Source organism: Neomonachus schauinslandi, chromosome 11, assembly GCF_002201575.2.
Source record: "Neomonachus schauinslandi chromosome 11, ASM220157v2, whole genome shotgun sequence".
Lineage (NCBI taxonomy): Eukaryota > Metazoa > Chordata > Mammalia > Carnivora > Phocidae > Neomonachus > Neomonachus schauinslandi.
The window spans coordinates 18659179-18686038 of NC_058413.1; positions in this window are offsets into that span (position 1 = coordinate 18659179).

Genomic DNA, 26860 nt, shown 5'->3' on the forward strand with positions numbered 1-26860 from the left:
AAATTGCATTCAGCTGTGAGAAATACAACTTCTAGAAATAATGGTTTGAAAAATTAGGAGTTTTATTTTTTTAGCATAGGATAGGTTTGGTACCCGTGGCTGATACGGTAGCCTGTTTATGTCAGGATGTAGCATCTTATCTGTCTCCTCAAGATAGGTCATTCACTCTTGGTTTCATGTCTGGATTCCATGCAAGAAGAAGGTATAGGGCAAAGGAAAAGGGCATTCACCAAGGCAGTGGGCCACCTTTCGAGGACTTTTCCTAACAACCTCCCCAGCAACTTCTACTTCTATTTTATTGGCCAGTACTGTGTCATATCTCAAATAAATGCTGTTATATTCAAGGGAGTCTGGGAAATGCAGTTTCCTCTCTCATTTCTTCCTCATCCTTTTTCTCTTTCTCCTCTTCTTTCTCTTCTTGCTCTTCCTGTTCCTCCTTCTGCTCCTCCTTCTCCTTGTAGCTAGACATATTATGGCTCCCAACAAAATTTGGTTATTGGGTAGGCAACCAGCAGTCTCCATCATACCTGGATCAATAAAAAAAAAAGAAAAATCTTCAATCATTGTACCTTTCAGCCATGGTTAGTTTCAGTTTCTTTCTTGGCAATTGTAATTATCCAAAAGTAATATCAATTGTTGAATTTTCCTTTTGTTCTCCCTGGAATTATTATTATTCTTTTTACTGTCAATTATCCAAGAAACTTGTTCTTTTTACTTCTATTTTAATCTCTAACTCTTTCCTCTTTCTGGTGTCTCTAATGACCCAGAATCAGTTTGGGTGATGTCAGTTCTTTACCTGGTTAAGAATGCTTGGACAAAGTTGGGTAGCAGTCATTAGAGGTTCAGGTTTACAAGATTCAGAGACCCTGCAAATTACAGTGATGATTCAGGGCCGCCTGTGCTTAGCAGGGATGGAAGTGGGAAAGTAAGGGTTTGGGGGTGTAGTGGTAGGTGGCTGGGTGGTGGCACTGTAGTATATAGATGGACTAATGCAAAGGGGCATCATGATTCACCATTACATCTCTGAAAATAAGTCTGAAGGTTATTATATAGAAATCCTTTGCACCTAAGTACAAAATATTTTGATATTTTCTCCATTTCCAAAATAACTTATGGGTCAAATGAAATTGTCCTCTCTAGTCAGTGACTCTAGTCTGATTGGTTATGATGGGGATAGAAGTTTGCAATTAGGGAGAAAACTCTCTTAGAAAATCTCCTTGCATGTGAATTTGGGAGGGCTTAGAGATATCCTGAAAAGACTGTGTGGGTCATCTAGAAGACTCACTGGTCCCTTGAGGCATTTGGGAAGAGAAGAGCACACTGCACAGCATATACATATATATGTATATCAAATATATATACAAATATATATGTTTAAACAAATGTTTATAAATATGTATCTATGTATATATGTGTGTGTCTATATGTCTATATCTATCTATATCTATATCTATATCTATATCTATATCTATATCTATAGCTATAGCTATTACCTGGTTTGGAGCACAAAACCTATTTCTTGTGACACATCTATTTGGAAGAAATTTTGGGGGCAAAAAACAAGAATAACATAGCAATTAAACAAGTAAGCCCTTGGATGAATACTGCCTTTGTATGGAAATCTGATTCTGAACCCTACTAGTTATGTCCATATGGGCAAGTTATTTAACTTTTCTTTGCCTCACTTTTCTCATCCATAAAACGGAATTAATGTCAGCTACCTCATAGGGCTGTGATGAGGCTTAAATGGGGTAATACACTCATTTAATTGTAAGACACTTAGGACACTGCTCTTCACATTCTAGGCACTCAGATATTGGCGACGATTCGTAACACTTGAGAGACTGAGAGTGGGGACGTGGAGAGTAAGTGTAGAGTATTTGGAATATGTTCTCATACTCGTGACGACTTTTTACCTTCCTCAGGAGGTCCTTAAAGAGAGCTGGTGGGTACACACGTTGTTAAAAGAGATGACCTGATGCAGTTGAAAGAACACAGCTCAAGGCTTTCCGAGTTCTGCCTCTGGGCTTGGAGAAGTCACCTTAGTCTTTTCAGCCTCAGTGTCCTTTTTTTTCCCTGACAAGTCTATTTAATCTCTGGTCTTCCTGCTTCACAGGGTTGTCCTGAGATAGAATGCTTTATAAATTATAAAGTGCTGTAGCTGTCTCGCATTCTTTTTGGGTGCAGCTGTGTATAAATTATAAATACAAAGAACCATGCAAATATAAGGAATTATTACTGTTGTATATTCTGGATGTGCCATTCTGATATGTACATCCACTTAATATTAGCGTGTGTTTGCCAGTCTAGGAAAGCACCTAGTTCCAAATGAATGTGCGTGTAGTGTGTGTGTGTGTGTTTTGGGGAGAATGAAACGTGTATATGTTTAAAAAGGCAATGCCTTATAATAAGTTGATTGTTTCCTAGAAGAAAAGGGGAAAGAAAAGACTGAAGTTGTTCCGAAAATCAAACCATTCCCACAGTCTCATTCCACTGGAATGCCCAAGCACAGCTGCCTGAAAACACAGCAGCTGTTCATCAGTGAGTCCAGAGAGGCGGTGGCCACTGCGCAGGAGTAGGTTGCTGGGAAGTGTGGCTCTTTGGACACAGAATGATCTTGGAAAATTGTCTTCAGGTTTAGTTTTACCATTTAAACTGAAATGCTCTTTTTAGGTAAACTAGGGGTAATGCCCTGGTGTGCCAATCTTGACTGATTTGGGACTACATTCTAGTTGTCTTCTGTTTTAGTTTGGGTTTAAGAGGAAAAGAGGTGTTGACATATATTCATCCTATGTGGTCTCCCAAGATAGCTGTTATAGTGTCTGCTATCTGGGTCATGATTTCTTGTTTATTTGTCTCTCTTCTAGGTTATACGCAGTTTGAGGGCAGAGAATTGGATTAATTAAATTTCAGTTTCACTGTGCTATAGTCTATATGATCTTGATCAACACTGCCTCTTTAAAGCTTATTTCTTTCATCTGTAAAATTATTAGATTCATACTTGCCACTTTATCATTAATTTGCAGATATGAAGAAGATAAAAAATAAAAATGTGAAAGCAAATTGAAAGCAAAGCCAACATATATGTAAAAGCTTTTTTTTTTTTTTTTTTTTTAAAAAAAAGTGCTGGGGCACCTGGTTGGCTCAGTCATTAAGCGTCTGCCTTCGGCTCAGGTCATTGTCCCAGGGTCCTGGGATCAAGCCCCTCATCGGCTCCCTGCTCGGTGGGGGGCCTGCTTCTTCCTCTCCCACTCCCCCTGCTTGTGTTCCCTCTCTCACTGTGTCTCTCTCTGTCAAATAAATAAATAAAATCTTTAAAAAAATAAATAAAATAAAAGTGCTGTAGAAATAGGGTATTTATAGTTTTTTATGTCTTTTTGATATAAAAATTATACATTGATGTTCCACCTCAGAAAAAGGTTTAACAAAGAAATTGGGGAACTGGATGTTGGGTTTAGCTAGCTGGAAATCACTGCCGCTTCCATGGTAAATAGCCTAACAACTGTAGCAGACACGAAGTGACTCTTTTAAAAAAAAAATTGCACAGGGCACCTGGGTGGCTCAGTCGTTAGGCATCTGCCTTTGGCTCAGGTCATGATCCCAGGGTCCTGGGATCGAGCCCCGCATTGGGCTCCCTACTCAGTGGGAAGCCTGCTTCTCCCTCTCCCACTCCCCCTGCTGGTGTCTCTCTCTCTGTGTCTCTCTCTGTCAAATAAATAAAATTAAATTAAAAAAAAATCGCAAAGTCTGTTCTGGGGGAATCATTGTAGTTAGGAACTTGGAAATGGTTTTGGTGTAGTAAATTGGTGTGGCAATGAAGGTCTGTTTGTGAAAACCTATTGTTGGCGTTTGAGAGGACTGCCTCTTTCTGGTCTAAGTACCATATCAGTTGAGAATGAAGATAAAAGAGCAAGTCAGATGAGAAACAAAAATACCACCTTTGTTTATTCATAAAGCCAGTGGACACTGTGGCATATACCTATAGGCAAGTCAGTTCGTTAATAGTGAACTCTAGAATTATATAGATTTTTTTTTTTTTTTTACCCAGTCACAGGTGGTATTGGACCCCTGTGAAACTCTCAAAAATATAGAGGGGCAGAGCTGTACACACATTCTGTTTGGAAGAGCTGACACCTAATGGGACAGAGAATAAGAGAATGGTCTATAGATGTCCAGTTGTATTTTCCCAACTCACTAATGGGATTAAGTAGCTTTGCTTTTTCTAGAGAAGACTGAGTGTGGGATGATGGCAGGAGTTTTATTCTAGTCAAGTATCCTCCTCATCCTCCTCATGTGAGAATAACAAACAAGTAAGCAAACAAAAACAGGTGTGGGGAAAAAAGCTTTATCTACTTAACATGAATCTATCAGCCAATTTGTTCCTCCTAGGGAGTGCCATTTCTAAAGGATTATTTATTCACAAGCCTTGGCTGAGTGAATGGCTTACCAGGGAGCTACTTCGTGAGGACCTCACCTATCTCAGACCTCAAGGCCTGATATAATGGGAATGAAGAAGCCTCTAGACTTGCTGCTGCCCCTAGATTCACCTTGCTAGTAGAAAACTAAGCTCACAATTGTTAAAGCCTTCTGATGATTGGTAATACTATACACCAATTTTGTGTCATGAATTTTACATACCTCACAACAACCCAGAGACAGCTGGTATTACTCCCATTTTTTGGATATAGAAACCAAGGCTCAGAATAGGAAAGTAATTTGCCCAAAATCATAAAGACAGGATGTGGGATTTGAAGTTAGGATTGGCTAGGATTCCCTTTCTTGTGAAAACGAAACAAAACACTGTCAAAATGGAGAGCTCAGTTTTTTCCTACATCTGTTCTTTGACCCTGGATGGGTAAGGATAGTGTGATTTTACATTAAATCTGAGTCCATATTAAAGCTTTATTCTTGGGTCCTGTTTCACCTCTCTGGAAGTGTGTTGACCTCTCCACTAGTCTATGTGAGATGAATGGCAGTCTGGGCATTCGGATGAAGCTGATGGTGGATTAGAGTGGAAAAACATTGATATCCAGGAGAATTGTTTTACAGCTGTAATTATGCCACTCTTGGTTGCTCAAATAATAACAAATGAAACAAACAAACAAAAAAAACCAACCACCCCCCTAAACTGAAAAACAAAAAATTAATAAATAAAACACACAAAATAACAAATGAAATGCATCTTTTAGAAAGGAAGTGAAAGGGGCGCCTGGGTGGCTCAGTTGGTTAAGCGACTGCCTTCGGCTCAGGTCATGATCCTGGAGTCCCGGGATCGAGTCCCGCATCAGGCTCCTTGCTCAGCGGGGAGTCTGCTTCTCCCTCTTCCGCTCCCCCCTCTTGTGCACTCTCTCTCTCTCATTCTGTCTCTCAAATAAATAAATAAAATCTTAAAAAACAAAAAAAAAAAAAAAAGAAAGGAAGTGAAAGGAACTCCAACCAAGTTGGAGAGATCACTTAGAAAATTTTTATTCTGATGCATTCATTCATCTTTCAGCAGGATGAATTTGAGTAACTTTGAAGAAGAATCCGGGGTATATTTGTGGATTAAAGTATAAACAGTTTCTTTGTGGTTCACTCTAGAGCCTCCATATATATCCTGACCTAAATGGCATCTTTTCTCCCATGATATACCCAGTTGTAAAAGAAAAACTTAACTGTTCTCCTGTGTGTTTCTCTTTTACTTTTAGATTACCACCAACTCACAGTGCTTTACTTCTGAGTCTTTTATGTGAAGGATTTTTTTCCCCACAACAAGGAGTTCTCTATGACACCAGCTGGGTGTCCTATACTTTAATTCATTTCTGACACTTTCTACCTGGAGGTATTGTCAGATCCCACAAATTAAGGGCTCAGTCCCTCAAGACTCCTTCCACCCTACTTCGGATGCCAATTGCTAGTAGGTCCCCAGGTTACCCACAACTTCCATCTCTATTTGGCTACAAATCGGAGGTTTCTGTAACCCTCCTCCTTAGGTTTGATTAATTTGCTAGAGTGGCTCACAAACCCAGGGAAACACTTAACTTATGTTTATAAGTTTATTAAAGGGTATGATAAAGGATATAGATGAATACCCAGATGAAGAGATACATATGGTGAGGTCTGGGAGGGTCCGGAGCACAGGAACTTCTGTCCCTCTGGAGTTTGGGTGTGTCACCCTCCCAGTGTTGGATGTGTTTGCCAATTTGGAAGCCCTGCAAACCTCATACTATTGGGATTTTTATGGAGGCTTCATCATGTAGGCAAGATTGATCATAAACTCCATTTACAGCCTTTCTTTCTTTCTCAGGAGAAGGGGGGCAGGGCTGAAAGTTCCAACCTTCTAATCATGGTTTGTTCTTTCCAGTGCCTGGCGCTCATCCAGGAGCCCACCCAAAGTCACCTCATTAGGACAGAAGACACCCCTGTCACCCAGGAAATACAAGGGTTTCAAGGGCTCTGTGCCAGGAATCAGGGGCAGAGATCAATATATATTTTCTTTATTATCTCACACAAGCTTAAAGGAAAACACTCCTGTATTGTTAACTTAAATACTTCATGCTTCAAAATGATTCTTAGCTGCTATGCTTGACTGTTCCTTAGCAATAAAGGCATAAAGATGGCATCCTGGTAAAAATAGAAAACTTTGGAGATTTGGTGTCAAATACGGATTTGAATCATGGCTTTCTACTTACTGACAGAGTAATTTTGAAAGGTTCAGTTTCCTTATTTGTGAAGTGAGAATTCTAACGTGTATTGTTGGCTATGTCTCTGGAGTATTAATAAGACAGATGTGAGTACAGGGCACTAATATTTATTGACCCACCATCTCTGTGAGTACTTTGAAGGATATCACTCAATATTCACAACAAGGCAGCTAGAGATTGGCCACATACACTAAATTTTAAACTGTAGAACTTATTCAGGATTTTTCTCCCCTCTTTCTACCTGAAAAGAGGAAAAGTTCTAATATGGGTCAAGGGTGAAATGGATTTTAAGATGAGCCAGAATTCATAAATGTATAATCTACTTCTCCATCTATAATGATTGTTGCCATCTCTCAGTGCTATTGTCACTCACTTCCTTAAAGGACATGAGCAGGGAAGGAATTCCAGGGAAATAAATACTAATAATTCTTAGCTAGGAATTTGGCTACAAATGGCTATATAAGTTCCCATGCTGTTGAATATGAATATGAATGTAAACAGGTATGGACTCGGTTTGCCTCTGTGATTCAGGGTTCAGAATCATAGTAGCCATAAGGTACTTGAATCCCCCATGGGAAGAGAGCCTACCCAACATGGAAGACAGTAACATAAAGCACAACCTGGGAAAGATGACACAGAGAGGAGAGAAAGGACTTAAGCATAATGAAATGATTCACCTTGTGAATCCAACCATGGATGAAGGCATAATTTTTCTGGACTTTTCAGTTGATGAGCCAGCAAGTTTCTTTTGTTGCTTCAGCCAGTTTGAGCTTATCTCTGCAACTCGTAATCAAAGATTCCTGCCTCATATGGGCATGGGCAAAGGCAATAGACCTAGCTATCAGGAGATGGATGTGATAGAAATGGGAGAGAGAAAGATGACATGATTTCATAACTGAGTTAAAACGGAGCTTTGGAGAGGAAAAATAGAACATGGCGTTGGGGTTGATGTCTAGAGTGGTGGAATAATCATAACAGATTGTTCCCCACTGTGCTGGATTTCTGCCTTTGTCCCTCAAGATATACTCTCCTCCCTTTTCTACCTTACTTTTTGCCCTAGAATTCTGACCTGCGTGAGTTACTATACAAAAGCTCCTGTGTCTCCTGTCTGCTGGAAAGGTATAGCCCAGGGGGAGAAATCAGATTCCATCCCTTTGGTTCCCTTGCTGTGAGGTCACCTAGGACTGGCTATGTCTGTGGAAGAAGATCTTTGCTCTTTTCAAGTAACGGGATCTTCATGATGCTGTCATTCTAGGTTCTGTAGGTAATCTCTCTCACTTTACATCCTTTCTGGCTTAGATGAAATCACAGTCATGATGCTGCTAGTCTCAAGTTCCTGCCCTATTCCTTGTGGTTTCTCTATTCCCATCTACATTTTGTAATTAGTCCCTTGGTAAATCACCCCCTGGCCCCTGGAATTATCCTAATTTGAGTGCTCCATCTGTTTCTGCTTGGAATACCAAACAGATAGACCCATACTTGATAATTCATAAAAGGACAGGTTTACGTTGAAACAGTTTCCTCATCTATATAGAATCCTTTACAATTTTAAAATTTTCATTCTCCTAATAACCATGAGATAGGCAGGTCAGGTAGCAGTATTCCAATTTTATAAAGGAAACCAAGACTTCAGTAAGAAATAGTTATCCCAGGTACCCTGGAACCTATGACTTCTGACTCCAATTGCTGTGCATTAATCCTGTCACACCTTGATTTATCTGAAATGAATTAATTTGATTAATGAATTAATTATGTTTTACTTTCTCTTTTATCTCAAATCAAATATCTAGGTCTTATAGGAATAAGCATAAACAAATGTAGTTCTCTATTAAATAGAGGCAGCAGACATTTGGTAACATCTACACAGAAAAAGAAAAATTGCGTGAGGAAATAATGAATCTAGATTCTGCATATGAAGAGCCACTTAAGATATACTGTGAAAATGGGGGGCAAAAATGATTATAGATATGTTTGTACACCTTGAAACAACAAACAGTTCAATATGATTTATGTAGTTGAATAGGCTAAAGCCTCACTAGTATAATAGCTGAGTCATTTGTCTTAGCAAGTATCTTGTTATTGGCAATCAATAATGCATCCGAGATGACTGATGGCTTTGTTTTCTTGTGGTGCCTCAGCTGGTCTAAATTATTTATTTGACATATTGCCTCTTGGCAGATGTAAGGAAACCAATGATAATATGTTTGCATTGCTTGGATGTATATCTGAGAGGGAAAAATGGGTATTTTATTCTTATCCCTGATCTTTGGACATGTTATATAGGTAGTGATATGTTTTGTAGAATTGTCCTGTTGTCTGCTATGTGTATTGGTGGTGAGGCCATGAGGTTTTTAAAGTGCTATTCCTGGTTGTCCTAAATGTGATAAACTTCATTACTGTCAAGAGTAATGACAGAGTTCATTGGCAGACATCTGACTTCTTCCCGGCCACAGTGAATATATGTGGGCCCGGGGCCCAAGGTTCAATATACCACACTCTGTTGTGATTTATATGCTAAGATGTCTTTCTTTCCGCCATAGAGAGGCAGGTTCTTGAGGACAGGAACTGTGTCTCATTTATCTTTGTAATCCCAGTATCTGGCACAGAGTCTGACACATAGTAGTCAGTTAAAAAATGTGTGTTGATGAATGAAAGATAGGAATGAATAATCACACAGAGAATTGATAGCTTTTGCCTTAGGTTTACAACCTTATTCAATAAAGTACTGCTTTGGAAAGAGATATAAAGTAGAAGTCAGGTCTTTTTTTTTTTACAAATCTCAGTGACAATAGACAAGTTATTTAATCACGTTTAGCTTCAGTTTTCTTTATACAAAATGGGGAACATAGCACTTCATAGTATTTTCATGCGAATTTAAGCGTAATAATGGACTTGAAAAAGTTTGTGAACTCTAGGTGACTATAGAAATTCATGGGAAGTTTGCTAGTAAACTGTTTTTACCAAAAAACAAAACAAACTAGCTCTGATTTGTAGCATTTGCCAATTTCTGTGGCATGAATACTCCCACATGGCTGATTTCAAACAATTTGTGAAAACCACTTCACAAAATTCCTGAATGTCTCACAGGTAGCTCCTGTGAGTCGGCTTCTAGATGCTGCTGGGTCAGAGGAGGGCATTTGGCTGAGATGAGCCAGAAATGTGATGCTGCTAATGTTTGGTTGGCATGTGGAAGAAAATTCTGTATTTTGAGAGGGGAAAGACTACTGAAATATTTTGGTAGAGGTAGATTGAGACTTCAGATCTGTACTAAGTTGAACAATATGACATCATTATAGTGATTCTCATAGTGGCAGAGAGGTACCCAGCAATACTTTTACCCTTAACTTAAAATTTGGGGGCACTAAGATGGAATGATTCATTCAACAAATATTTATTTATTTTGGGTGGGAGAGGGTCATTGCTGGAAGAGTACTAAAAATGGGGAATATATTCACTCGATTTGTGAATGGATTTGTGATTCAAGGATTAGATTCACATGGACCTTTTTTAGGGAAAGGGGGTTAATGGAAAGATACCCTAGACCTGAGCAGGAGACATCAGTACCTGGGATGGCTCTACAGATGTCTTTTCCCTCGGTCTTCATGATCTCTTATGGTATCTTTGTTTCCTTCTATTAATTTCCTTCATGTTTTCCACAATTTGGTAATGCAGCAGACATGGTTATGTGTTCTAGTTCACAGTTCTGCCTGATGGGACTTTGCTGAGCATAAACTGTATCCATAGGGACATATCAAAAGTTCAGTGTGACTAAGTTAACGTGCATATCAGAAAGCAATTCTCAATTTTCAGCATGCACTAGAATCACCTGGAGAGTTATTGAAAATTAGATTCTGGGAACGTAGCTAGAGTCGCCATAACTCAACATCTTGGGGTGGAGTCCAGGAAAATAAGCAACATTGATTACTCTGATGCAGGTGGTTGGAAAAAGACATTTGGGGGAAAAAACGACATTTTTTAAGGTAATTTAGCTTTCATGGTTGGACTTTATCTTCTAAGTCAGTGGTTCTCAACTTTGGCTGCACATTGGGATCACTTGAGAACTTAAAAAAAAAATACTGGTGCTTGGCACCCCCAAAATTCTGATTCAGTTCATCTGGGATGTGGTCTGGCATTGGGATTTTTAAGAAGCTCCTCAAGTGACTCTAATATGTAGCCAAGTTTGAAAATCATGGTGCTATGGGGAACCTGCCAAGGGGTTTAAGCAGGTAAGCTGTTTAAGTGGGAGACAGTCAATTTTGCATTTGAATTACTCTCGGTGGAGAAAGAAACTGAAAGCTATAATACTGGTAGTCTCAAACAGGAATGAGAGACAGAAGCTTGGTACCAGAAAAGTAGGAAACTCAAACTTAAGATTTCAAAGGTGGAGTATAGGTTCCAGGTGAGTATAAGAACTAGAGTGTGGCCATGGAATTGAGTGGTAGAATTAGAAAGTAAGTGAATGTCATTGGAGTTAAGAAGTTCAGTGAGCAGAGAAGCTGGGCATATATGGGATAGAAGGGATAGAGTCATATGTGAGAACCTCAAAGAAAGATGTTTGTTACACAAGGATGGAAGAATAATGGTCTGGAGGTAGGGTATCACAAAATAAGTATTCTGACCCTAAATGCTTCCTCTGAGAAGAGCAGTAGGTTACCGTATGGATGAGAGAGAAAGGAGGGAAGAAGAGGAAAGGAAAAGTTTGGATAGGAGTATGGAATGGGGATGCTTATCTAAGAGAGAGACAGATTGTTGTTGGGGCGGAAGGTAGAGAGAATACTCTGGGATCAGATACACTTTTTAATGACCAAGGAAGAGGGTACATGTGGAATGTCAGATTGGAGGTTGTGTTTGGGGTAGGGCTTGCATGGGGCTGGTAGTCACTGGGACTGACCACAAATATTATAGTTGTCTCTTCTTCGGGGCATATGGCACGATTGCACTTTCCTTCATCCTGTGATCGAGGGTGGCCTGTGGCTTGCTTGGACCAATGTGACAAGTGAGCAGAAGTGATAAGTGTTTCTTTTATGTGGAAGCTTTAAGAGCTAGTTTGGGATTTACTTTATCTACTTCCCTCTGTCTTGGCAACCACGGACATTTAAAATACTAAAGTTTGTATCAGCCTGGGGTCCCGGGCCAGGGCCTTCCTGCTGATCTATGATAGACATGAAGCAGGAACAGGGATGGAACCTCTGTGTTTTTTAAGCCACAGAAATTTTTATTTGCTGTGTTACCTCAGCATAACCTAGCTTGCTCTGACTGATACAGAACTAGTGCCTCAAAATGGTGCTGCCATAAAGAAAAAAGTTCAGTATATTGCATTGTTAAGAGACTTGGGGGGGCGGGGACGGGTAAAACACAACGAACTGCTTCAGAGGCTGGAAAATTGACAATCCATGCTATTTTGTGCTAAAGCATTTGGTCACTTGAGGTGACTTGGGAGGCAGACCGTGTACGTATGAGTGTTTAGATCCAGGGCAAAAGCTCAGGGAACAAACCATTAGTATCAGGTGTTAGTTGCAGATGGCTATATTTGGGGGGGAAAAGGGCAGACTTGCAAGCAGGCATGAAAAGAAATAAATTATATACACAAAAAAATACTTAACAGTTGGAAAAGGAAACTACTTCCCAATTCCAAACAGAAAAAGACATAATTCAGAAAATTTTTGAATCATAAAGAACAAAACTTACCATTGGTGCAAGCATGAAATTAAGAGCATGGTCATCATATCCATTGTAAATGGGGTTACCTCAAAGTCAAAGTCCAACTAAGCATATGCTGCCTGATGATATGGTATAATATGCTAACAGAGCTGTCCTGTGGGTAGGGTGACCATCTGCCCCAGTCTTCTGGGACGGTCAGTGCAAAAATTGTGAAAGTCCAAGGCAAATTGGGAAGAGTTAGTCATCTTACCTGTGGACCCCATGATGGACATTTTGCCTGAATGAGTAATAAAATCTCTGTGGTTTTAAGCTACTGAACATTTTAGTATGGTGACTACAACATAACGTGGCCTATTTTGACTACTACGGGAGGAGAGGAATCACAGTATGAGGAGAAGAGTGGATATGGGGAGCTGACTAGAGCATTCTGTTTGATTCCTCATGAAGTAAGAGGTAGTGAGGCCAGTGGGGTTAGCTAACCTTGGACTTCTAAATGGTGCTCTGATGCTGGAGGTATGTGAAGTCAGAAAGCATATTTTACTTTGACATTTTTTGGTTTGTTTTTCAAGTGAATTCTCTAAGGACCCTTAACTCACCTCTCAAATCCTCACATAAACGTTTGGATGCACATCTAGTGCATGGTATGTGGTATTCTTGCCCTGTGAATGTTTTTTGGGTCTCAGCAATGTATATGGGCAGATAGAGGTTTCTAGACTAGGTTGAACTGATGGGAAAAGTATTAGTTTTTGCATTGCTACCCTCCCTTAAGAGGATAACCTTAGGCTCAGCATTGCAGTGATTGAATATGAATGAGATCTGGGACTTTTTTATTTTTATTTACTTTTCCCGTTCAAATAAAATGAATATGCATTGTAATGGGAAGGCAGACAGGGCTATTACCAGTGCAGCTGAGAACAATTAGTTCTTATTTGCTTAACACCGTTTCTTAATGTGCAGTTGTAAAACTTTTCACAGGATGTTTTAAATGTAATCAATTTTTCATTGCTGTTTCTAATAATTCAAAGAGCCTGACATTTGCAATCAAGCCAACTGTGGTCGATACCCATTTTCTCTTAGTTAAACAGGAATTTAACTCAGTGACACAAGGGGTGGCTTCTGGAACTGATTCTGTGTGTTTATTCTTTTGTGAGGGCTACATCAGATTTGTGAGTTTTCAGGAGAGACTGTCAAGGATCATAGGGCCAGTGGGACTTACTGCAGAGCTTGGGGGTCATCAGCCCCGTCAGAACACACAACCTGGGCCTACTGTTTCCTAGAAGGGGGTACTTTGGCAACTTCCTTCTCTGCACCTCAGTTCCCTTGGTTATAAGATAAGAAAGAATTTCTTTTACAGAATTGTATTAGGATGAAATGAAATAATGCATTAGTCAGGATATATGACTCACTATTAGTGGCAAATGACAAAAATCCAACCCAAACTCCCAAAAACTCAAAGGGAATTTAGGGACTTGATAGGGTTCAGGGCATGCTACCCCAAACTGTGGCACCTTGGCGTATTAAATATTTTAAGCTGAAGGAATTTGAGAAACAGCAGGTACAGGAAGGATTTCCAGACATTTCTTTGAAGCAGGTCCTAAGACCCTCATATGGGGGTCCCTATACGTGGAGGAAAGGAGCCTCCTATCTCCAAAGATGCAGGGATGCTAAAAGGAATTTGAATGAACAGGTTTTGCCAAGTTAACCCCCCCCCCCCCCCAGTTTACTACTTTTAGCTCATACTCCTTTGTTCTATCACATTGACTTTCTATGCTTCATCAAACCTAGTATAAGAACACTCAGGTTGAAATGTTTCTTTGGGTCTTCATTTCCTTAGGATGGCTCTTATGTCATGTAAAACTTATATTAAATAAATTTGTATTTTCTTTTGTTAATCTTTCTTCTGTTACAGAGACCCAGCTGGAAACCTAAGAAAGAATAGGAAAGTATAGGTGTATCTAGGGTTTTTCTGATTTCAGGGATAGCTGGACCTAGGTGCTGAAATGATGTCAGGATCCTCTTTATGCCACTTGTGTCAATATGTGTTGATCTTATTCTGTCCTTTTCACATCCAGGCTCTAAATCAGGGGCAGCAGGTCTGGAGCTATGAGGAAGAAAAGAGTTTTGGGGAGAATAAATACAGAAAAAAATTGGCAGCTTTAATGGCTTTTCAGTAGTCCTCCTGAGCTTGCCTCCACACTACTTCCTTGAACATCTCTTCATTATGTTCTAAGCCCTGGATCAGCGAATTACAGCTGGCTGGTAAGTGGAGCCATATCTGGCCTGCTGCCTGGTTTTTTAAGTGGCGTTTTATGGGACTACAACCACACTTACTCATTTTTGTATTGTGTGTGGCTGCTTTCATGCTACAGTGGCATTGTTGATAAGCTGTGACACAGACCACATGGCCCAAAAAGGACAAAATGTTGACACTCCATTAACAGGGAAAGTTTGCTGGTCCTTTACAGAAGAAAGTTTAAACTAGTGGAATCAGAGTGGCTTGTAAGCCAGTTCGTATGCAAGACAACCCATTGGGAGAACCAAGAAATATATTTCAGCTTGTATTTTTTCTCATTTTCTTTTGTTAAAATTTCAGCTTTATTGAGATATAATTGACATACAAAACTGGAAGATACTTAAAATGTTCATTGTGGGGATTTGATATACCTATACACTGTGAAAGGACTGCCCTCATCTAGTTAACGGTATGGTCCTCACCTCACTTATTTCTATAAATAAGTGAGCACACTTCATTTATACAATACAGTGTTATCAACTACAGTTACTATGTTTTACATTAGGTCCTCAGCCTTCTTCATCTTATAGCTGAACATTTGTCCCCTTTTGTCAACCTTTACCTATCTCCCTCCCTCCCCCAGCCCCTGGCAACCACTTTTCTGCTGTGTTTCTAGGACTTTGTCTTTCTTTAGATTCCCCATATACATGATTCCATGGGGGACTTATATTTGTCGGGCATATTTCATTTCACCTGATGTCCTCAAGTTCTATCCATTTATTGCAAGTGGTAGGATTTCCTTCTTTCTTGTGGCTGAATAATATTCCGTAGTGTGTATATATAGTATATCTTCATCTCATTTTCTTTCTGAAATATATAAAGAGTAAACTTTCCTAATACTTGCTGTACATCTTGACAGTATTTAATGAATGTATATAACTAAAATAGATTTAATATAATATATAGTATTTATTTAATGTGACAACATATTAAATATATAGATATGTATATTTGTATTACACATATGAATATATTTATAATATATTTATGTTAAATATATAAATTATACTAAATCCATAAATCTATTTACAAATATATTTTTGTATTTAATATAATATACAAAATATACTATACATTAGAGAGAGAGACAGAGACAGAACTCAAAATTTTGTACTGCTGGTTCATCACTTTAGGACAGTGTGTCTGTACTTAACTCCACTCTCCTTCCCATCCCAGCCAGCTTTGTGTCTCTGCTCCCAGTGTACACCTGTGTCTCTTATCCCTGCATGATGAGGATGGTATGCTAAATCTAACTGTTCATTTAGAGATAGATGTAAAATAATAAACATACAGCAGAAGGAAGAGTCAGGGCGACAGGCTGTGCCTATGATTATTGAAGCCAGGCACATTGTAGAAGCATCAAAAGAATAAGCAATCAGATCTGTCTTATTTCTGAATTTTAAAAGAGAATGGTATTTCTGTTCATCATTTATCTCACCCGGGATTTGAACAAATACAGGATTTCTGGCAGCAATTATTGACTTTTCAATATTTGTAGAAAATGACACATGTTCTGCCAAATGTGATATTTAGTAAGTGAGGTGAGTTCTATAAATCCAGAGGATTGGTGATTGTGTGAGCAGGACAATTTGTAAAATATGTTAAAGCTGATTAATAAGAAATAGATATGTCAATGCATTTTAAAAAAATTTTTATTTATTTATTTGACAGAGAGAGAGATAGCGAGAGCAGGAACACAAGCAGGGGGAGTGGGAGAGGGAGAAGCAGGCTTCCTGCTGAGCAGGGAGCCCGATGTGGGACTCGATCCCAGCACCCTGGGATCATGACCTGAGCCGAAGGCAGACGCTTAACGACTGAGCCACCCAGGCGCCCAATATGTGAATGCATTTTTAAAGTGAAACAATCAAGGGGTGTTGGAACCTGGTGGGAATACCTTTGGCTTGATTCCGCAAGCACTGGCAGTGCTCAGAGCATGGAAGCCTGGATCGACCTTTCCTAACTCCTGGGAGAATTTGATTATGGGACCAAGAAACCTTTTCCAGGGAGCAGTAGGTATGTGAGAGGAGGAGGTGTTTCCCGATGTTCTGTCATTCTGGCCCCCTCCTTTTTTTTCTGTGTGGTTTGCTGCTTGGATCTGTTGGATTTCTCCCTCGCTTAAAAAAAAAAAATATATATATATATATATATGCACATGAGAGTATAACACTCATGGACCCATTTCCATAAGGGGTTGGGAGAAAGGATGGAGATCCTAACTCTTCATCTAATATGGAAGGTTTCTGGAATCTCTTGAGGTGAGTAGACTGGGTTAGCCCTGACCAAATTCCCAGGGCAGCCAGTGCCCCAAGGCTTCCCATTATAATATATCCCTGGGAGAGAAGAGAGATGGGGCAGGCAAACTGGCACTGAAGCCATTAAAAGAGGAAAGGGGAAGAATTAAGTCAATGTCTTTGGCAAAATGATGGTCCAGGTCCTTTCCTATCTCTGTCTACCTTCTTATGGCAAATCTGTGCCCCAGGGAAAAGGAGAGAGAAACCTGTTTCAGGGTTGTGATACTGGAACCTGGGTTGTGATACTGGAAACCTGGGTCAGTTTGGGCGTGGAACAGGCATGACAGGTATAGGGGAGAAAATTTTCTTTCTCATGCTTTGAAGAACATTTGTATTCTTGGCAAGGAATTGTCCGAGCTTCAGGGAACAGAGCAGGAGATCTGGCCTCAAACTCATTGCTTTAGATGAGATGGTTGGCACAGGACAATTAGCTGATTGATGGCTCTTTTCCAAGCACCCTATTTTCTAGTTATTGTAGGATGTGCCAGACACAAGGGGGCACCACTGAGCACGGGGGGGGGGGTGTTCCTGTCCTGAGACAAAGAAATTAGCCTTTTTGGGATGGAGGTTATGGGACATGTAGGGTAAGTGCTACATAGAAAAAGACTAGATTTCTTGCTTACGTGGTAGGTGGATGGCATGAATTTAAGCCATACTTGGAAGGTCTGGTTCCCACCCCATTTGTAAAGTGGGATGCTCTAATTACACTTATATTACTCCCTGCTGTGTGCCATGTGGTGTCATGCTAGTTTTTAAGGACATGGAGATTGAATTAGATGCATGTGATGATAGGCTTACTCACGTGGGGTGATGAGAACTGATAAGATGAGTTCATGATCTCAGTCTGTGGTCAAGAAAGTCTCCCTGGACGGGAATGTTAGAAATGATTTTTAGCAGGAGGTGAAGGGACTGGGGTTGTGTCTAGATGGAAAGTCCACTTGTGAGAAAGAGTAGAGGGATGGTGAAGCACTGTGATTTGGTGCAGGCAGTTTGGTGTGACTGGGAGGAGGGGTTCGGTGAGAGAGTAGCTCCCAACTGGAGTCCTTGTGAGGTAGAAAAAGTTCAGGTCACCAGATGAAAAACCTTGAATATCAAGGTAAGAAGTTTGGATTTTAGACAAAACGCAGTGAGCAACCATTAGAAGATTTTGTAAAATCTTCAGAGCATTGTGTTTTTATTTTACAGTTAGTTTTGTTACAAGTTAAGATCTATTGAAGATCTAGAGGTGAAGTAACCCTGTGGGTGAGAATTGTAGCAATCAGGATTTATCATCAAACCATCATGCACTCCCTCTTTAGTACTCATTATGTGATCTGGAATTTGGACAGATGATATGCTTGCATTTGCAGATAAATTTCTAGGTATCAATCTCAGAGCAGATAATTTAGGTGTGAAATCCAGTGTCTTTAATTTTTTGAGCTGTTCAGCCCTAACAGATAATCCTTTTTCTTCTCAGCTACTCATATGTCTACTTTTTTCCCTTTAAGTGTTTACTTGAATATTGATCATTCACTGTATGTGCTGACTGGGTTCCAGGATTCAGGATAAATCCCAATTATAAATGTGCAGTAAACAATGTTATCTTCTATTCAATGTATAACATGATTTCTCCTTTATGCTGTATGAGACTGTAATTGCAAGTCTTATTTCTAACCCAATATGCCCATTTCTTTCTGGCCAGCTTCTGAAAAGCCATTTTATGTAGGTCAGGCCAGGAGAATCACAGTACATACTTAAGGTATGCTAATGGCTCTGAGAAGTCCTGCAGGAAGGAATCTGCCTTTACTTTTTAACTCCGGATTTCTCAAACTTATTGGATCACAGAATCTCTTATATAAGTAATCTATTATAGTCTGCAAAACCAATGTTTTAGATAATGCACTTTGGGGCTTTCTGTCTTACATGACCAGATTTATAATAAAGATATTAACATAAGTGCTAGATACCCAAGGGTCAAGCAGGACTTTTTTGCATTGAACCTCTTAGTTATTCAATAATTCTTCCAGACTCTTGGGTAACATTTAGCTCTCTGACACCTAGGAAACAGACAAATGATTTTCTGAATAATTGAAGTGAGCTTCAGTGTTACAGAAATATAAGCGATAACGTTAAGCATTCATGACAAAAGCCTGAGAGTTGATGACAAAAGTGAATGCTGGTTTGTTGATGGAGATGGGGAAGAGGTACAGAGTGTGAGGGTTAGATTTTGTTTTCTGACCTGAACACTTTACCAGGCTTATGCCTTAGCTCTATGTACCCTGGATAGAGTACCTGCTTTGTGGAAGCAAAGCTGAGAAATACTGCTGAGCTGAAAGGGTAAATATGCAACCTACAGCCATTTATTGATTTCAAAGGCAGAGTCATATAGGAGTTAATATAGGAGTTAGCATAGACTCTGGACCCAGTCTGCGCAGGGCCCCCACTTATGAACTATGTGACCCCAGACATGTTGATTAACTTTTGTGTGTCTCGGTTTCCTCCTCCATTAAATGGGGCAAATTATAGCGTCACCACCATAGAGTTGTTGAGAGCACTGAATGAATTAATTTTCATGAAGTTCTAGAAATAGTGCCTGGCACAGAGAAAGTGCTCTGTACGTGTTTGCTGCTACATTGTGCTTGGTACTGTGTGAGATGGGTGGGATAATAAGATATCATTCTTGCCCTCAAGCTTACAGACTACTATGAATAAGTTACAGTGGTTTAAGGTGAGAAATAGATCTATAAAGGCATGCAAGAGAGAGCTAATACAGTGTTTGTTGGGAGAACAATTTCCAGGGTCAAAGGGATCAGATTTTCACATATGCTACCAGCAAGAGCTTAGACACATGACAGACTTTCTGGGCCCTATTTAATCATATTTAATCCGTGTCTAATCATGTGAAAAGTGACCTAATGCTACAGTGAAAGTAGAAATGCTAGTTATTATTATTACTGAGCTGGCACAAAAGAGGGAAAAAACAGAGCTATGTGGAGAAGATGCTGTCTGATTTGGTCCACCTACCTACTCTGAGGAGTTCTTTCCAGCAGACTCTGAACCTCTGCCTGTCTCTGTTCTTACACAGTGAACGGGATGAGTTTGGTATGGAGTTTGTGCCAGAAGGGACTTCCCAAGCTGGTTCCAATACTCCCCTTTAAGACAGGAGAGCATAAGATGCTTTCTGGGCCTGCCAAACCATTTCCTCTAGGTTCTGCATTTTTCAGGCATTCAGGACTAAATTCAGCCCAGGAATTCACTTATGAATGACCTAATAGTCTCCTTTCCATCTCTCCGAGTCCTGCAACCCTCCCCTTGTCACAAGGCAGGCAGAAGTGGTCATCAGCACTGCCATAAGCTCTGGTTGACAATTTTGCCTGGGATGTCAAGGAGTTGTTTCCTGGTCTTTGTAAGTCTCCCTGTGGCCGATCCTCAACATCTGGATTCTTTAGCTTGGAGTTTTGAGGTCTTGCCAGTTGGGTGCCATCTGATTGAGCTCTTGCGAGGGCACATCTGGAAGGGCATCCTGCAGCTTAGAGGGGCGCCAGGATGTGGTAAGCAATTTTTTAGCCTTCCCAGTATGGTGTAGGAATAAATGGATCTCTGACTGCTGGGCTCAGACTCCTCCCTTCTCTCATTGCATGAGAGGGGCCCGGCCTTGCTTTCAGTGCTGGAGATTGGGCTGTGCCTCAGTGGATGATGCTTCTGAAATGAAACACTACCCCAGGCTGCTGACCAGAACAGAAATGTCACCTAAGGGGAAGCAAGGACTGGTGTGGGCAGAGCTCTCTTCTGGACTTCCTCTACGTATCCCTCCCTTCCACCGTGCACTTGGGAGCCTAGAGGTCTTCTGCTCGTCACACATCAGGAGGGAGTAAAGGCAGAAGCTGTAAATGCAGGGATGCAGGAAGGAAGGAAAGTGAAAATATCTTTTTGTTAAAGATGGTAACTGACTCCCTTTGGAGAGAGGACGCTTTCATCTAGCCAGTCATTTTCAGCTCTTTCTTCTCTTTTTGCTCTTCAAGAAAAATAGTCACTCTCCCTGCATTGCTACTGACCCCCAGCTCATATTAGAGTTCATCTCAGGATCATTCAGGATTCCCTATGATATTACTTACACCTCTTTCACTCCTATCTTTGGCTTTCAATCTCCATATAGCAGGACAGCATTTCTTTTTTCATCTAATAATTTTATTAATTGAATGTGTATTTTGAGCAAGCGCTTGGGTTAAGTGTTGGGGGGAAATGTATGAAAGAGTCTGTATTAGTTTCTCATTGCTTCTGTAAGAAAGTACCATCAACTTGGTAGGTTAAAACAACACAAATTTATTATTTTACAATTTTGGAGGTCAGAAATCCAAAATCAGCTTTCCTGGGCTAAAATCAAGGCATCAGCAAGCTTGTGTTCCTTCTGGGGCCCGTAGGGGGAATCTGTTTCCTTGCCTTTTATAGCTCCCAGAGGTCACCTGCATTCTTTGACTCATGACCTCTTCCTCCATCTTCAAAGCCAGCAGCTTAGTATCTTTTCTCTTCTTGACCTCTGCTTCCATTATTACATCTTCTCTCTCTGACTCTGATCCTTCTATCAACCTCTTATAACTACTCTTGTGATTACATTAGGCTCATCTAGACATTGCAGGATCATCTCCCAGTTTTAAGGTCTTTAACTTAATTACATCTACAAAGTCCCTTTTACTATATAAGATAATATATTGATAAGTTCCAGGGCTTAGGACATGCATCTTTTGGAGGGTAATTATTCAGCCTACTGTAGAATCCTCACCTTTATGCCATCCACAGCCTAGCGGGGAACACTAACCAACAGGTTGATAGGCAGTTATTATAGAGTGATGAATGCCATGACCAGGGAAGTATAGGGCAAAAGAAGGACACTTAATCTAATCTAGAGTTAGGGGTGGCTCCCCAGAGTTATGTTCAAGAGAAGTATAAGCTACCAGGATATGGCTATATGAATGAAGATAAGTGGTCACCATGTACAGAGACCTAGAGGTGAGAGTGAGAATTAGCAGAATTAAAGCCGACCTACTTCTTTTTTTTTTTTTAAGATTTTATTTATTTATTTGACACAGAGAGAGACAGCGAGAGAGGGAACACAAGCAGGGGGAGTGGGAGAGGGAGAAGCAGGCTTCCCACTGAGCAGGGAGCCCGATGCGGGGCTTGATCCCATGATCTGAGCCGAAGGCAGATGCTTAACGACTGAGCCACCCAGGCGCACCGACCTACTTCTTGCTGTCTCTGTTCACCTCTCTGTTCCATCACACTGCCTTTGTTTATCTTCTCATTCTTGTTTGTAATGCCTCCCTCACCACTCCACTTATCCACTCAGCTTTCCTTCAGACTCGTATTCATACTCCACAATTAGCATGACCACACAAAAGAATTCCTATAACTTTTTATCTGTACTCTGCTTACACTCATTTTTAATTTAGCATATAGGTTATAGGCCCTCAAACACTTGTTAAAAGTGTTTTCTGTATATGTCTTGTTTTCCCTTCTGAATTTGAGACTGGAATCATTAGGAGACTGTAAATTCCTCCTCCTCACACCCCCTTCCCCATCCAAACTATTTAGACCAAGAACATAACAGACATTCAGCAAATACTGAATGATTAAATGAACAACAGCACATCTAAACTTAATTGTATATCAGTTTCTGTGACTCCAGCCAGATCAGTCATACCATGAGAAACACATGGTTTCTTACACTGAGGAGGTTTTTAATTGGATTTTTAAAGATATAGTGAAGACACAATGAGTCAAATAAACCATCTATTCATTTAAAGTGACCATTACAATAAGCATATAGATCCAAAATAATATCCTTTGTTGATAATGAGTAATTGTACTAGAGGTTGACTCAATCAATATGAATCTGAAGAAGTAGTGGTGGGATGTGTATATTCACTGTTTTGGTGTAGAGATAAAGTGGGAACAGATGGTGGAGAATTGGATGGGTGGAAGAAGACAAATTCACGGTTATCATTATTTCTCATTGTGTAGCTATGATCCTGATATAAGATTTAAATACTGAGTAAGGCTCATTGAAAATATCTTGTGTGAAAAAAATTCAGAATCTCCATTACCTACACCACGCTTAATTCCTACCTATATGAGATCATACTTTCATCCTCTAGAGAACAAATGTGTATCTGTTTCAGTCTTCCAAAAACATCTTTCTTGAGCAAAGTATTCCAGTATAGATAAAGTAAATTTAAAATATATAAATCTGATCATGAAAGTATTCTTCCTAAAAACATGCAGTAACTTTCCACTGTTCTTAGGATTAAACAAAATGCTGCCATGGCTATAAATGACTTGCCTGGTCTGGTCACTTCCTACCTCACACCATTCAGAATCTGCACTCAGCCCATCACCACCATTTTGCTTTAGCCACACACTTTTTATTTCTTCCTACTTACCGTTCTCGGCAGCCTGGTTTTCCACCAAAGTGTATTACACTTTCTGTACTCTCTGCAAGCCATACCCTTGCCTTCCCTCTTGACTAGTTTTATTGTTCTTCCATTTTCATCACTCAGGGAAATCCCTGAGGACTCAGAGTAGGTGAAACCTTCCTATATGGACTGGCAGACCATAATTTCTTCCTAACACTTGTCAAAATTGAAATTTTACATTTCCCTGTCTAAATATTTAATTCATGTCAGTTTTTCCTACTAAATTGTAAGTTCCATGGGGGTAGGGCCATGTCTCATTATTGCTTTCCACAGAGTTTGGTAAAGAGTAGGAGCAAATAAGTATTTGTTAAGAATGACTCTTACTCATAGCCAATTCCAAATGACTGCTGTCTAAAATAAAATAGGATTTACTCATGAAAGTAGCAAAAGTGCCTGCATATTTTAAAAGAACAAAGTGACATGTAACTATATAAATGGATAGAGAAAGAGAAGCTAAAGTGGCTTAATTCAAAATGCATTTCTGAGGGTAGCTGAAAAGTCTGGTTTGGTCAGAAAAATAGAACCACTACAAAAAACATAGAAGTCAATGTTGTTTTGTTTTGTTTTTTAAGATTTTATTTATTTATTTGATAGAGATAGAGAGAGAGGGAACACAAGCAGGGTGAGGGGCAGAGGGAGAGCAGACTCCTCACCAAGCAGGGAGCCCAGTGCGGGGCTCGATCCCAGGATCCTGGGATCAGGACCTGAGCCGAAGGCAGATGCTTAATGACTGAGCCACCCAGGCGCCCCAAGAAGTAAATGTTTTAATATGGGAATTAACATTTATGTAAATGAGGAAGGAGCTGGAGAGTGAAGGCTATAGCAAGAGGACTGGAGAAACCCTCACTAACTACATCAGTCCAAAGCCCTAGCATGGGGAGACTCTTGGGAGCTTTTGAGGAAGTTTGAGAAATGACTCGAGTCTGGCTACTACAAAGAGGGAGCTCATGACAAGTCCAGTTAAGCTGTTGTGATTCGAGAGGGGGGGGGCTTCTGGAGAGGTCTGGAAAACTGCCAAATCAGTGGAAGCTGCCTTATCTGACCCATATGACCTCTTAAGATTGATGACTTCAGCTTTATTTGTACTTCCCAAATCTCCTATGAGTTCCTCTTACTGGCAAACTCTGACTTAAACCCATATAATAAAAGGATTCTAGGAAGCACTTGAAAGAGATGGTAGCACTGACAGTTTGGCAGTAGATCACATTGCCCAGGAAAGCTATCACTTGATTTTATTCTAGCACTTTCTTTGGGCACATCATATTGAACCAGAACTAGTAAAGGAAAACTCAGTTCTGAGGTATGCTCCAGAATTTGATTTTTTTTTTTTTGTGGTCTCAAGGTTATAGATAAAAATAAAGATAAGTTTTAATGTGCGCTGATTAATCTTTAGGTGGAATCCAGATTTTCTGGCTTTTGGAATGGTTTTCAAGAGAGCAATTAATAAATATGTAGTCTGAGTCTAAAGGGTCATTAGATGCATATGAGCCTGACTGGTCTTATAACTATATGCAACCATTTCTCCTCTTTGGTCTGGACTTTCTCATCTATAGAAGAAATGAAATTCTCTATAGATACCTTCTCCATGGTACATAATGGTAAGAATAACTATAGTGTTTGTTTATTGGATGCTTGTTATTGTATATCATGTTTAGTGATTTCTGTACACAGATCTTATCCATACAATTGCCAAGAAGCAATAATGCATCTTTGGGTTGTTATGAGGTTCAGATGAGATATCTATAATGCACCTAGAATATTGTCTAGTACAGAATTGGCATTCAAGTGAGCTCTACTGTCCTACTGCTGATAAATGACAGTGTAAAGATTCAATGCTTTGTTGATCATATAGGCTTTTTTTGAAGTTAGACATCATTATTATATAATCCTCATAAATAAGAGTGGTTAAATATAAAAAAAAATACAAATGCTTTCTTTAGTCTTTAGTTCTCATCTATTCTTGGCATATCATCTATCATCGACATCTCCATACATAAGTCAATAATGAGTAATAAGGATAGTATACTACCGTAATCTTCATGGTTAATTTTCCCTTTTCAAAGTAATTTGTACATATATAAACTCATTTTATCCCCTGAACAACCCTTTATGATAGGTTGGCCAATAATAATTATGTTCTTCTTATAGATGTGGAAACTAAAACCCTTGGCTGGTTAATGAAGAAACAAGTTCTATTTATTGGGTTCTTACAATGTCTTAGGTCTTACAATTGGGTCTTACAATGTTCTTACAATATTGGGTTCTTACAAAAGGAATTTTTAGTCACTATTACAGTCATTACAGTGAGTGTCTCCTTTTACAGATACATAATAGACTCATAATTTAAATAACTAAATAAACTTATACAACTGGTGAAGACATTCCACTCTGATAATTCAAACCCAGGGCTGTGTGGCTTCAAAGCTGTTATTCTTTACATACTGGCATCTGAAGCCTTATGACTGGTCAAAGGCACAGCCTAAACTAGGACCTTGGACTCTGGACCCTTTTCCATACTGGTAGGCTAATCAATAATGTATTTTTCTACCAGAAACTCTAGTTATGGTGCATATTATAAAATTAACCATTAGAGAAAGAGTTGGAACTGTACTGGTATTTTATTTAACACAGTGTTATAGAAAGGATGTTACTCAAACAATCAGGCATATTCCTTTTTCTTAGGGAAAATTTTAGGCATTTAATTTTAGTTCTTTTATGTTTGCATTTATTTACTTTTTTTGTTTCTTCTTAACAGGGTTCTGTTGTGTCTGTGTGTTTGTGTATGTGCACAAACACATATGTATACCACATATATATACATCTAACTGGGCTCCATCTAAACAAAGAATTTCTATTTTGTATGCTGAGAATTCTAGCTACAGTAGATTGTAAGGGCTTAAGATGGTGATTACCTCTGCTTTCCATGTGGGAACTGAGACCATTTAAAAAAATCCCAGCCTCTGGAATGGACTCTGCAATTTCTCCTTATCTTAAAGGTTACTCATTAACATCTTTAAACTTGCTGAGCAATTTACTTCAATAATACCCCTTGGTTCAGAGCTCCATAGATTAATTTTACATTTGTAAATCACTTTTCTTTGATCTAAACACTGTCATAGTTTTGTATTATGGGACAAGGTTAATCGGATCACACCATTAGTTTTATATGTGTGTGTGTGTGTATAGCATTCTCATTATTTCATATATCTTTATCTTATCTCTTCTTATTTTTTGCCTTTTCAAAGTGTCTTAAATCATATGACACATGCAGAATGATGCAGAATATATTTTAAAAGTTCTCTGAAAGGCTAAATTGTTCTGAATTTAGAAATTGGTATAAACACTGTTAATAACAGCTTCTCCATACCATAAAGAAGCCTACCTTAAACATGGGCACACACATGATGAGCTAAAAGTCACAGCACTGTAGTTAGAAATGATCTTGGAAGGCTGCTTTCTATGGGAGTGGGTTCAAAAAATGCT